The 13,607-nt window shown below is 45.4% G+C and overlaps 1 protein-coding gene across 7 annotated transcripts in view; it reads left to right on the top strand.

The window, feature by feature from the left end:
- Positions 1-1,637: 1,637 nt before the first annotated feature.
- The window catches only part of CLCC1 (chloride channel CLIC like 1), a 31,417-nt gene continuing 19,447 nt past the window's right edge, over positions 1,638-13,607 (top strand). For 4 of the 7 annotated variants that reach the window (XM_037728115.1, XM_037728110.1, XM_017499216.2 and 1 more), the window contains exon 1: positions 1,638-1,769. The gene's annotated coding sequence lies outside the window, so the exon portion shown is untranslated. Of the gene's footprint in view, positions 1,783-9,877; positions 9,954-13,607 lie in introns of all 7 variants that reach the window. The other 3 variants (XM_037728111.1, XM_037728113.1, XM_037728112.1) reach the window with 3 other exon arrangements.

Below are 13,607 nucleotides of genomic sequence, written 5' to 3'. Positions count from 1 at the left end.
TCTGCACTTTCTTATGTATTTTTACAAATGACAATATATTGTTTTAAAATTACTCATTTGAGTGAACAAGACCCCACCTTTCAGCCTCCCTCCCTCTCTTAAAAAAAAATTGGGTAAAGGACTTGAATAGACATTTCTCCAATGAAGATATACAAATGGCATGGCCCATAAACACATAAAAACATGCTCAACATCATTGGTCATTAGGGAAAGGCAAATCAAGACCACAATGAGGTACCTCATACCTATTAAGGTGGTTACTATACAAATATAAAAAGATGTCAGCAGAGATGTGGGGAAATTGGAACTCTTGTGCACTCTTGGTGGGAATGTAAAATGGTGCAGCCACTATGGAAAAAAGAGTAAAAAGAGTAAAAAAATTAAAAATAGAATTACTACATAATCCAGGAATTCCACTTCTGTGTAGATATTCAAGAGTTGAAAGCAACAGATATTTGAATATCGTGTATATACCCAAAAGGGTTAAAAAACAGATATTTGTATATCCATGTTTATAGTAGTATTTCACGGTAGACAAAAGTGGAAACAACCTGTTATCCATTAACAGATGACTGGATAAACTGGTATATATATAAAACGGAATACTATGCAGCCTTGAAAGAAATTCTGACACATTACCATGGATGAACCTTGAGGACAGTATGCTTAAGTGAAATCAGTCACAAAAAGACAAATGCTGTATGATTCCTTGTATGAAATGCCTAGAGTAGTCAAACTCATACAGACAGAAAGAATGGCAGTTGGTTGGGAGGAGGGAGGGGAAGAATGAGGAGTTACCATTTACTGGGTACAGAGTTTCAGTTTTGCAAGACGAGAGCTGGCGATGGATGGTTATGATGGTTGTGGTACAATGTGAATAAATTTAATGCCACTGAACTGTACCCTTAAAAATTGTTAAGATTGTAAATTTTACCATCTTTAGTTTCCCAAGATTGCAAGGTCAGTTGAAGACAAAAACTAAACTTACTATTTCCTACTGCCCTACATTGTGCAGATCTTTCCCTCGTCCCGCCCTGAGTAGACCTACAATTGTCATTTGTGATCCCTGGTTAAAAAAATTATGCTTGTGGCCAGGCCCGCTGGCTCACCCCTGTAATCCCACCTCTTTGGGAGGCTGAGGCGGGCGGATCACCGGAGGTCAGGAGTTTGAGATCAGCCAGGCCAACATGGTGAAACCCTGTCTCTTTGTAATAAACAAATAAGCTTGGTGTGGTGGCGCGCGCCTGTAGTCCCAGCTACTTGGGAGGCTGAGACAGCAGGATCGCTTGAACCCGGGAGGCAGAGGTTGCAGTGAGCCAAGATCACACCACTGCACTCCAGCCTGGGCGACATAGACTCTGCCTCAAAAAAAAAAAAAAATCATGCTTGCTTATCATGGTGAATGTTACACATTCAAACTTAACAAATATATTAATAGTAAGAAAATATGTTTCCTATCCGTTGTATACATTTCGGTGCCAGAAGTGACTTCGTTCGCAGTAGGAATTCCGCAGAGGAAAAGTGAAAGAAAATCCGTGACATAAATAACCTGCGCGCAGAGGCCGGCCCCGCCACTAACCCCACCCCGCAACGGGGCCAATCAGCGGCGCGCGCGGGAAGGACACGCAGCCGCCGGCCGAGCAAGTCGATGAGGAAGTACTGGAGGGCCGGCGCGCGCTGAAACCCTGGGCGACGGCCGGCTGTGCGACGTCTTCTGCGGCCGGCCTGGGCAGGTGTCTTCCTCCAGAGGCAGGCAGGGGATCCCGGACGTGAGTCCGTGCAGTTGAGTGTGTTGTTCGGCGGGTGGGGCGGGGCGTTTCGCCCGGCGGTTTTCGCTTACTCGTGGTGCCGACGCCAGGAAGGCCGCAAGCGTGACTCCGGGCAGGGGCCGCGCTCGCAGCGCTGCTGCGGCTCCGGCGGCCTGCCTGTGGGCGCGCCGGGCTCCTCCCCCGCGGCCCCTGGCTTCAGCGCCGGCGGCTGCCTGTCCGTTGTAGCTCCGCGGATTCCGGGGAGGTACTCGGCCCAGAGAGCGGCCTACGGAGAAGGCACAGCGAGTGTAAAGCGAGACCCGGGCGAACGTTGATTTCTGTTGGCTTTGGTCATCTCTGAAAACTTTAAGCATAATTTGAATAAATGCTGTCAGCCGAATAGCTCGGATTTAGTTGTAGTTAATTTTCTAAAACTTCAAGTCTGTGAATTAACACAGTTAACAACAAAAAACCGGACACAAAGCAACCTCCAACTCTGATTTTTTTTTTTTTTTTTTTTTTTTTTTTTTTTTTTTTTTTTGAGACGGACTCTTGCTGTGTCACCCAGGGTGGAATGCAGTGGCGTGATCTCGGCTCACTACAACCTCCGCCTCCCGGGTTCAAGCAATTCTCCTGCCTCAGTCTCCCGAGTAGCTGGACTACAGGCGCGCGTCAGCACACCCGGCTAATTTTTGTATTTTTAGTAGAGACGGGGTTTCTCTATGTTAATCAGGCTGGTCTTGAACTCCCGGTCTCAGGTGATCAGCCTGCCTCGGCCTCCCAAAGTGCTGGGATTACAGGCATGTGACACCGCTCCTGGCCTTAAGCTGCTAGTATATATAATTTAAAAATTATTAGTACCGAAGCCTGAGGCAGGAGAAAAATGGTAAAAATAGTAGGGACTGCGGGAGAGAGAGTAGTACCCACTGACAAGTACTAGAATGACATAGGCGCCACCATTAAACTAAACCAGCATAGGATGGTTACTTTTGATTAAGACTTTGCTACTCAGAGTGTAGTCTGCAGCATCACCAGGAGCTTGTTAGAAGTGGATAATTTCAGACCTACCTCAGATTTACTGAATCTGTTTTGTTTTAACAAGCTCTCCAGCAGGTGTAGATGCAGCTTTGTTTGGAGGAAGTGTGAGATCTGTTCTAGGATTTCTCAAGGAGTTCCAGCCTTCATTCAGTGACCATGGGGATCTGGCAGGAGGACTTGAATTTCTAGCTGATTCTTCTATTCTGTCATACCCTCTGGTCTTCCATCATTTGTAATGCTAATCTCTATTTCTGGATAAATCTATGGATCTGCTGGTCATTAGTGAAGACAGTAACAGTTTGTGGATGTCACAGTCAAAACTCAGCTGCCTGGTTGACACAGTGGCTCATCTGTAATCCCAGCACTTTGGTAGGGCAACATAGCAAGATCCTGTCTCTATAAAAAAGAAAAAAAAACCTCAACTGCTTGATAGGCTTTCATTCACCTCTCTGTATAATGCCTCCTGTAGTACTTTTATCCCCTCCAAATCTCCATTTCCCCATCTCAACCTCCTCACATACAGTGTAAGAAATGCAAATTACTCTTAGTAATTTCTCTGCGCTTGATATCGTAATGTGAACTCTGTCAGCTTCTCTTTTTACTTTAGAAATTTTGTCTTCATTTCTGTTTATGGAGTGTATAACCTCGCTGCCTGTGAAGAATTCTTCCTGTAACCTTGATTTCATCCACTTCCATCTTGGAGCCTCTCTCCAGTTTACACACTCCCTTTGTCACCTGCTTCTTAACCACTTAGAGAGTTAGGTCTCTCACTGTCATTCTCTGAAAGGTCATAAATGGCCAACTAATTAATCAATCCAATGGCTTTTTTTCAGACTTTATTCCTCTCCACTTCTCTGCTTGATACCTCTTTGTTGAAGTTAAGCCCCTCCTTGGTTTTTGCCCATTGCATTTTTTGACTTGCCCTCTATTGCCCTTATTAGCCTTCCTCCTCTCTCTTGTATTTGCTTCTTCCATGGCTTTCTTCCTTAGCCGAACTCTAATTTTTTCCCATAAAGTATACAGTTATTCAGTATTTCTAAGTATCTCCAGAGCATAACAGCGGTTTTAGTGTTTTGGGTCTTTGTTGTTGTTGTTGTTGTTGTTATTGAGGCAGGGTCTCGCTCTGTCACCCATGCTGGAGAACAGTGGCGGGATCATGGCTCACTGCAGCTTCAACCTCCCTGGCTCGAGTGATCCTCCCATCTCAGCCTCCCCAAGTAGCTGGGACTATAGATGTGAGCCACCACACCTAGCTAAAATTTTTTTTTAAAGTTTTGTAGAGATGCAGTCTCCCTGTGTTGCCTAAGCTGGTGTCAAAATCCTGGGCTCAAGTGATCTTCCCGCCTCGGCTTCCCAAAATGCTGGGATTATAGGAGTGAGTCACCACAACCGGCCAGAAACTTTTGTGCTGTATATTTTGTGCAGAGTTTTGGTTGTTCAGGCAGGAGGGTAAATCTGGTCCCTGTTAATCCATCTTGGCCAGAAGTAGGAGTTGGTGAAGTGCACTGGAGTACAGACTCCCCACTTTACCCTTGGGGGTACCTCCCAAGACCCCCAGTAGATGCCTGAAACTTCAGATAGTACTGAACCTTGCATATATACTATGTTATTTCCTATACATCCATACCTCTGCTAAAGTTTATGAGTTAGGCACAATAAGAGATTAACAGCAATAACTAATAAAATAGAAAAATTGTAGCAATACACAATAATGAGAGTTATGTACTGTGGCTGAAAGTTTTTCACTTTGAGCTGTGACAGCAAAACTAGCATGAATTTCTTTCTCCTTCTGTACAATTTCATGGATACAAGATTTGTTCTTGCAACCATAGATCTTAGCAACCTCATCATGTGAATTTCTTTCTTTCTTTTTTCTTTAATTTTTTTTTTTTTTGGATACAGTTTTACTTGTCATTGAGGCTGGAGTGCAATGGTGTGATCTTGGCTCACTGCAACCTCCACCTCCTGGGTTCAAGTGATTCTCCTGCCTTGGCCTCCTGAATAGCTGGGATTACAGGTGCCTACCATCATGCCTGGCTAATTTTTGTATTTTTAGTAGAGACGGGGTTTTGCCAAGGTGGCCAGGCTGGTCTCAAACTCCTGACCTCAGGTGATCCACCTGCCTCGGCCTCCCAAAGTGCTGAGATTGCAGGTGTGAACCACTGTGTCCAGCCTTTTGTTTTCCTTTGAGACGGATTCTCACTCTTACCCAGGCTGGAAGATCTACAGTGGTGTGATCTCAGCTCACTGCAACCTCTGTCTCCCAGGTTCAATCGATTTTCTTGTCTTAGTTTCTTGAGTAGCTTGGGATTACAAGTGTGTGCCACCACACCTGGCTAATTTTTGTATATTATTTATTTATTATTGAAATGGAGTTTCACTCTTGTTGCCCAGGCTGGAGTGCAGTGGCATGATCTGGGCTCACCATGATTTCTGCTCACCACAACCTCAGCTCACCACATCATCCACCTTCCGGGTTCAAGTGTCTCCTGCCTCAGCCTCCCCAGTAGCTGGTATTACAGGCATGTGCCACCATGCCTGGCTAGTTCTGTGTTTTTAGTAGAAATGGGGTTTCTTCATGTTGGTTAGGCTGGTCTCAAACTCCCGACCTCAGGTGATCCGCCCTCCACGGCCTCTCGAAGTGCTGGGATTACAGGCATGAGCCAACGCATCCAGCGTACTTGTTTATTTTTTTTGAGATGGAGTCTTGCTCTGTTGCCCTGGCTGGAATGCAGTGGCGTAATCTCAGCTCACTGCACCTCCACCTCCTGGGTTCAGGCAATTCTCCTGCCTCAGCCTTCCAAGTAGCCGGGACTGCAGGCACCCACCACTATGCCTGGTTAATTTTTGTATTTTTAGCAGAGACATGGGTTTTGCCATGTACATCAGGCTGGTCTTGAACTCCTGGGCTCAGGTGATCCGCCTGCCTTGGCTTCCCATAGTGCTGGAATTACAGGCATGAACCACTGTACCTGGCCAATTTTTGTATTTTTAGTAGAGACAGGGTTTCACCATGTTGGCCAGGCTGGTCTCAAACTCCTGACCTCAAGTGATCCACCTGCCTTGGCCTCCCAAAGTTTTGGAATTACAGGCATGAGCCACTGCTCCCAGCCTTTTTATTTATTAAGTTGAGAACTTTCACTTTTTCACTTAAATAAAGCACTTTGCAGCTCTTTGTCATATCTGAATTGCCAGCATTGGCTGGCCTGTGCTCTAGTGCCATTATTAAGTAAAATAAAGATTCCTTGAACACACACACTGAGATACCGGAGTAGTTGATCTGCTAACCCAGATGGGTACTAAGTGACTGGAGTGTGATACCTACAGTGTGGAGGTATCCCAGGTGGGTTGGAACAGGACGCCAAGAGAGTTCCTCACAGTACCCAGAGTTGCACGTAATTGAAAATTTAGGAACTGTTTGCTTCTGGAATTTTCCATTTAATATTTTCAGATTGCATTTGACTATGGGTAACCGAAGCCTTGGAAAGTAAAACGGTAGATGGAGGTACCACCATAGAGTTACTGTGTCACCTTGCTCCAAAACCTCCACCTGAATGATTCCTTTAACTGTTCCTGCTAGGCTTTCTCTGTTAAAGCTGCTGTACCAAATCCAGGAGTCAGTTTGCTGCCCTCTGATTTCCTCACCTCTTAGCAGCATTCAACATAGCTGTCTGTTCTCTCTTCACTCAGCTTCTGGAATCCCAGCCTCTCCTGGTTTTCTTCCTGCCTTATAGCACTCACCAGAAGTATCTCTTGCCGGTTCCTCCTCCTCTTTCTGATCCCCAAATATTGGGTTGCCCTGGACTCAGTCTTTTGTCCTCATAATAGATCTTACGGTGATCCTACCCAGTCCGTCTTCTTTAAACCCCATCTACATCCTGATGACTCTCAAGTACAGTCCCAGTGCTCTACTTAGCTTCATCCTGTGTATTTGCAGTCTCCACTTGGACATCAGTGGACACCTCAAATTTATTATATCCAAACAAAACTCTTGATCTTTCAGAACTTGCTGTCTTCCTCAGTCTTTTCCCTTCTCCCAGTTGCCCTGGCCACAAACCTAGACATTGTCCCAAATCTTCACTTGTCTTTACCTATATCCAAATTTTCAGCAATTTCTGCAGTGTATTATTTCTGCATTAGAATAGCAAGATATGTTACAAGAAATAAACCCCTATATCTCAGGATTTGCCATAAAGGAAATTAATTTTTGCTTACATGAAAGTGAAAAGCTGTATTCCCACTTAGTGGGTGGCCTTCTAGGTGGTCATTTAGGGGTCCAGGTGCCTGCCTGGTTTGGCTGCCATCCTCCAGGGCTCCGTGTCCTGGGCATTCCCTCGTTGGGAGAGGGCAGCTGGGAGGTTTTCATGGATGTGGTGCATATCCCTTCCACGTGCTGCATTGGCTACAACTTTACTCTCACATGGCCATTCTTAACAAAGAGAGGCTGAGACATACAGTCATCATTTGTCCTGAAGGAAGAAGAAATGTACCTAGTGACCTATTAGCTGGTCACTTTGCCAGATGTAGTAGGGTCTACCTACAGATTTGAAAAATCTGACCATTTGTCATCACCTTTGCTGCTGTCTTATCTCATGTCACCTTCATCTCTCAACTGGACAACTGCAGATCCTCCTAACCTCCTGATTTATTATTTCATTCTAATCTGTACGTAGCAGCCACAGTAACTTCTTTTAGAATGTAAACTAGATTCTATCATGCCTGTGTTTAAAAGCCTCAAGTGGCTTTCTGTTACACATAGAGTAAAAGCCACCCTCTTTTTTTTTAAACCTTTTTTTTTTGGAGACGGGGTTTCACCATTTTGGTCAGGCTGGTCTTGAGCTCCTGACCTCGGGTGATCCACCTGCCAAGGCCTCCCAAAATGCTGGAATTACAATCGTGAGCCACCGTGCCTGGCCTTTTTTTTTTTTGAGATGGAGTTTCGCTCTTATTTCCCACGCTGGAGTGCAATGGCACAATCTTGGCTCACCACAACCTCTGCCTCCGGGGTTCAAGTAGTTCTCCTGCCTCATCCTCTCAAGTAGCTGGTATTATAGGCATGCACCACCACGCCTAGGTAAATTTTTTTTTTTTTTGAGACGGAGTTTCGCTCTTGTTACCCAGACTGGAGTGCAATGGCGCGATCTCGGCTCACCGCAACCTCCGCCTCTCCTGCCCCAGCCTCCTGAGTCGCTGGGATTACAGGCACACGCCACCATGCCCAGCTAATTTTTTGTATTTTTAGTAGAGACGGGGTTTCACTATGTTGACCAGGATGGTCTCAATCTCTTGACCTCGTGATCCACCTGCCTCGGCCTCCCACAGTGCTGGGATTACAGGCTTGAGCCACCACGCCCGGCCTAAATTTTTTTATTTTTAGTAGAGACGGGGTTTCTCCATGTTGGTTGGGCTGGTCTCGAACTCCCGTCCTCAGGTGATCTGCCTGCCTCAGCCTCCCAGAGTGCTGGGATTACAGGTGTGAGCCACTGCGCCTGGCAAAACCACACTCTTTACTGTGATCTATCACTTTCTCCCTCCCCACCTCCCACCTCCCCTCCTCCAGGCTCATTCCCAAGACCCAGCTGTTCCAGCCTCCTTTCTGTTCCTTGACTGCTTCAGCTTCTTCCCCGCTCAGGGCTTCTATGCTTGCTGTGTCTTCTCTCTGGATGTTTTTCTGTAAATCTTCCAAAGATTACCTTATTTTTCTGCTTACATGTTCTTGTAGTTATCTACTTGCTGTGTAACAAACCACTCTAGAGTGTAATGGCTTTAAACAACACTTTTATTACGTCTGGTGATTTTGTGGTTTTATGAGATGTGATTTGGGCTCAGCTGGATAGTTCTGTTGTTCTACATGATGTTGGCTGCGTCACCAAGTCAGTCACCAGAGACTGGACTGGAACTATCAAGATGGCTCACTCACATGGCTGGCCATTGATATTGGCTGCAGGCTGGGAGCTCGGTGTGGCCCTGCACCCAGCCTCTCCTTGTGACCTGGCCTTTTTACAGGGTGGCAGCTGGGTTCCAAGAGGGTCTTGTCCCATGAACATATGTTCTGTCTTAGGGTTCTCCGGAGAGACAGAATCCTTGAGCGTGGGAGGATGGATGGATGAGAGGGGATTTATTAGGGGAATTAGCTCACATGATTACGGGGGCCAAGAAGTACCAAGATAGGCTGTCTGTAAGCTGAAGACCCTGGAATGCCAGTAGCCTGGCTTAGTCCAGGTGTGAAAGCCTCAGAATCAGGGAAGCTGATGGTGTAATTTTCAGTTTGAGGCTGAAGACCTGAGGCTGAATGTAGGGGCTGCTGGTGTAAGTCTCGGAGCTGAAAGAGTGGAGAGCCTGGATTTCTGATGTCTAGTGACAGGAGAAGAAGAGAGTCCCTGCTCCAGGAGAGAAAAGAAATTGCCTTTTCTCCTTTTTGTTGTATTAGGGTCCCCAGTTGACTGAAAGGTGCTCACCCCTACAGAGTGTGGGTGTTCCACACCCAGTCAACTGACTCATAAACCAGCCTTCCCTGGAAACCCCCTCAGATACATCAAAAGGAATCCTTTGCAGTTCTCTAGGTATTCCTTAGTCCAGTCAAGTTGACACTTAAAATTATCACATGTTCCAAAGCGAAGTAGAAGCAGGAAACCCTCTTTTTATTTATTTTATTTATTTATTTTTATTTTTTAAAGATGGGGTTTCACCATGATGGCCAGGCTGGTCTTGAACTCCTGACCTCAGGTGATCCACCCACCTTGGCCTCCCAAAGTGTTAGGATTACAGGCGTGAGCCACTGCGCCTGGCCTGAGCCACCGTGCCTGGCCTGTAACCCTCTTGAAGGCTAGGCCCAGAACCATCACAGCCCCACTTCTACCAAAGGATTTTGGTTCAGTAGTCACAGGGCCAGCCCAGATTCAGGAGAGGGGGAAATACACTTCATCTTTCCGTGGGGAGAATGACAAAGCATTTGTGGCTGTCTTAGATCTTAGGGGCCTGCCCTGAAATATCCAGCATTGCCTAGTCCATATGTACCACTGTCTTGCTTTATCTTCTTAGGATTTATTACTGTATCAAGTTATGTTTTTGTTTTTTGCCTTCCTCCCTAGGATGTAAGCTTCTTGAAGAAGACCTTGTCTGTGTAGTTTCCTGGTATTGCTCACTTAAGACAGTGCCCAGTATACAGTAGGTATTTGGTAAATGTTGTACAAATGGTGCTGAACTTCTTCCACAGTATATTCTCATTCTGAATTTCTTTTTAAAATCAACATCACCATTTTTGTTGCTGGTAGACAGAGGTCTGTAGAATTGATCTTCAGAGTGTGCCACATGTGTTCTTTCTGGTTTTGTTGCCATCACTCTTCCAGGCCGAGTACTACATCCTTTTTCTGTTTCAGCCTCTGTTGGATTCTGAATCCAGGTTTTCCTCCTCCTATGCACTTAGTGCTAGTTTTTTTTTTTTTTTTTTTTTTTTTTTTTTTTTTTTTTTTTTTTTACCCAGGCTGGAGTGAAGTGGCATGATCTCAGCTCACTGCAATCCCCCCCCACCCCTGCATGGTTCAAGCAGTTCTCCTGCCTCAGCCTCCCAAGTAGCTGGGATTACAGGCATGTGCCACCATGCCCGGCTAAGTTTTGTATTTTTAGCAGAGATGGGGTTTCGCCATGTTGGCCAAGCTGGTCTCAAACTCCTGACCTCAAGCGATCCGCCCACCTCAGCCTTTCAAAGTGCTGGGATTGCAGGTATGAGCCACTGCTCCTGGCCTTGGCTCCCATCCCTCGTGAGAGTTAGAGCTGGTAAAGTTAGTCATAAGCTTTTTCCTCAGCAGTATCATCACCACCCGCCCGCCTCTCTCTCCCACTGCATCCATCCTTGCAATTGCAATGTCTGAAGCAAACACTTTGCCCTCTGCCTCAGCCTCCCCTATCTTGAGCACTTAAGGTGTTCCCCATACTTCAGATTCCCATTTCTGTGCCATTCCTCTGTGAACTCTTTCCCGTTTCTCCCGGTCACATGTGCTTTCTTTATCCTTTGAACCTCTAAAATCCTTGAGTTCTTGCTATGGCTTTATTTGAGTTTGCTGCTTAACAGTTACTGAATGTCTTTCACATGCCAGCCACAGGCTGTGTACTGAGGTTGGGGAGATGGAGGGATAAGATGGAGAGGCAGTGGGAAGGTGACTTCAGATTTAGGTAAGCTATTACCTTTCCCTAGAGAAGTTCACATTACAGTGGTTTTCTCCATTGATTTTCTATCTTGGCTATACACTAGGATCACTTGGGGAGCTTAAAAAAATCCCAGTGCCTGGGTCCTGATCCCAGAGATTGTGATTTATGGCCAGAGCGTTGTGAGTTTTAGAAGCTCCTTGGATGATTCTAATTTGGAGACAAGGTTGAGAGCCATTGTGCAAATGGAAGAGGCAGACTGATAAATGACGAATTTCATTGCTTCCAATGCTAGAAGAATATCCAGGGCACGCGGGAACAGGAGTATTTAATTTAGCCTAGATTTACTTTTATTGTACAGTTAGACTGTCAGCTGTTTACGGGCAGGGCCCAGGGCTTTGTCAAATCTTGGGGTTCCCTTGCCTGATTTTTATATGTAGTAGGTATAAGATAGGCTGCCCAATAGAACTTTCTTCGATGATAAAAATGTTCAAATGTTCTAAATCTACCCTGTCCAATATGGTAGTCACTACACATATATGGCTATTGAGTGCTTGAAATGTAGCTAGTGGGAATGAGGAACTGAATTTTTAATTTTATTTAATTTTAATTACATTGCTACATATAGGAGTTACTATGTATTTAAATCATTTGACTGTTTATGCAGGGGCTTAGGTGAGGCAGGTTATTTTCTCTGAATGGTTTTGAAGTTTAGTCACTTCATTTGAATTGTAATTTCTCACCTTTCTTTTTCTTGGTTTTGTTTTTTTTGAGGTGGAGTCTTGTTCTGTTGCCCAGGCTGGAGTGCAGTGGCATGATCCTGGCTCACTGCAACCTCTGCTTCCTGGGTTCAAGCGATTCTCCCACCTCAGCCTCCTGAGTAGCTGGGATTACGGCACATGCCATCATGCCCAGCTAAGTTTTTGTATTTTTAATAGAGACAGGGTGTTACCTTGTTGGCCAGGCTGCTATTGAACTTCTCATCTCAAATGATCCACCTGTCTCAGCCTCCCACAGTGCTGGGATTACAGGCATGAGCCACTGTGCCTGGCAGTGTCCCATTTTTCTTATTTCTCATTTGTTAAAATAAAACAGAGGGGGCTGGGCGCCAGTGGCTCACGCCTGTAATCCCAGCCCTTTGGGAGGCCGAGACAGACAGATCACCTGAAGTCAGGAGTTCGAGACAAGCCTCTCAACCTCAGAGATGGAGAAACCCTGTCTCAACTAAAAATACAAAATTAGGCTGGGCGCGGTGGCTCACGCCTGTAATCCCAGCACTTTGGGAGGCTGAGGCGGGTGGATCACGAGGTCAGGAGTTCAAGACCAGCCTGATCAACATGGTGAAACATCGTCTCTATTTAAAAAAAAAAAAAAAAAAATTAGCCAGGCGTGGTGATGCATGCCTGTAATCCCAGCTATTCAGGAGGCTGAGGGAGGAGGATTGCTTGAACCTGGTATGCGGAGGTTGCAGTGAGCCGAGATCTTGCCATTGCACTCCAACCTGGGTGACAGAGTGAAACTCTATCTCCAAACAAACAAACAGGGGAGGTTTGTTAAAATGCCTGTTTATAAATTAACTTTATTGAGCTATAAATCACATGCTATATAATCTACCCATTTAAAGTGTCCAGTTCCACCAGGTGCGGTGGCTCATGCCTGTAATCCCAGCACTTTGGGAGGCCGAGGTGCGAGGATAGCTTGAGCCGAGGAGTTTGAGACCACCCTGGGCAATGTAGTGAGACCTTATCTTTACAAAAAAGTTAATTAATTAAAAAATTAGCCAGTTGTGGTGGTGCAAGCCTGTAGTCACAGCTACTCAGGAGGTTAAGATAGATGGATCACTTGAGTCTGGGAGGTTGAGGCTGTAGTAAGCTGGGATTGTGCTATTGCACTCCAGCCTGGGCAACAGAGGGAGACTGTGTCTCAAAAAAAAAAAAAAAAAAGCATACAATTCAGTGTTTTTTGGTATATTTGCATGTATTTGCAACCATTTTCACAATTTTAGAACATTTTTCATCACCTCAAAAGGAAACCCTGTATTCTAAGAGCTACTATGCTCCCAAACCTTCAGCCTTAACCACCTACTAATCTACTTCCTGTCTATAGATTTCCCTGTTCTGGACATTTCTTATATATGTACTCATTTAATGTGTGATCTTTCATACCTGGTTTCTTTCATATAATGTAACATTTTCAGGGTTCATCTATGTTGCAGCATGGTGTCAGAACTACATCCCTTTTTATGGCCAAATAATATTCCATTGCATGGCTATACCACATTTTGTTTATTTATCAGTTGATGGAAATTTTTTGTTGTTGTTTTTTCTGTGACGGGGATCCCACTCTGTCACCAGGTTGGAGTGCGGTGGCGTGATTTTGGCTTACTGCAACCTCCGCCTCCCAGGCTCAAGTGATGCACCCACCTCAGCCTCCCGAGGGGCTGGGACCACAGGCTTGCACTACCTCGCCTGGCTAATTTTTTGGTTATTTTTTTCTGTTGCTTAGCCTGGTCTTGATCTCCTGAGCTCAAATGATCCACCTGTCTTGGCCTCCCAAAGTGCTGGGATTACAGGTGTGAGCCACCACACCTGGCCCTTGGGTTGATGGCAATTTGGGTTGTTTCCGTCTTTTGGCTGTTATGAAAAATGTGGCTATAAACATTCATATACAAGTTTT

Source organism: Cebus imitator, unplaced genomic scaffold (genome assembly GCF_001604975.1).
Source record: "Cebus imitator isolate Cc_AM_T3 unplaced genomic scaffold, Cebus_imitator-1.0 Scaffold256, whole genome shotgun sequence".
NCBI lineage: Eukaryota > Metazoa > Chordata > Mammalia > Primates > Cebidae > Cebus > Cebus imitator.
The sequence above is the reverse complement of the archived record's forward strand: the minus strand, read 5'-3'. Positions and strand labels throughout refer to the sequence as shown.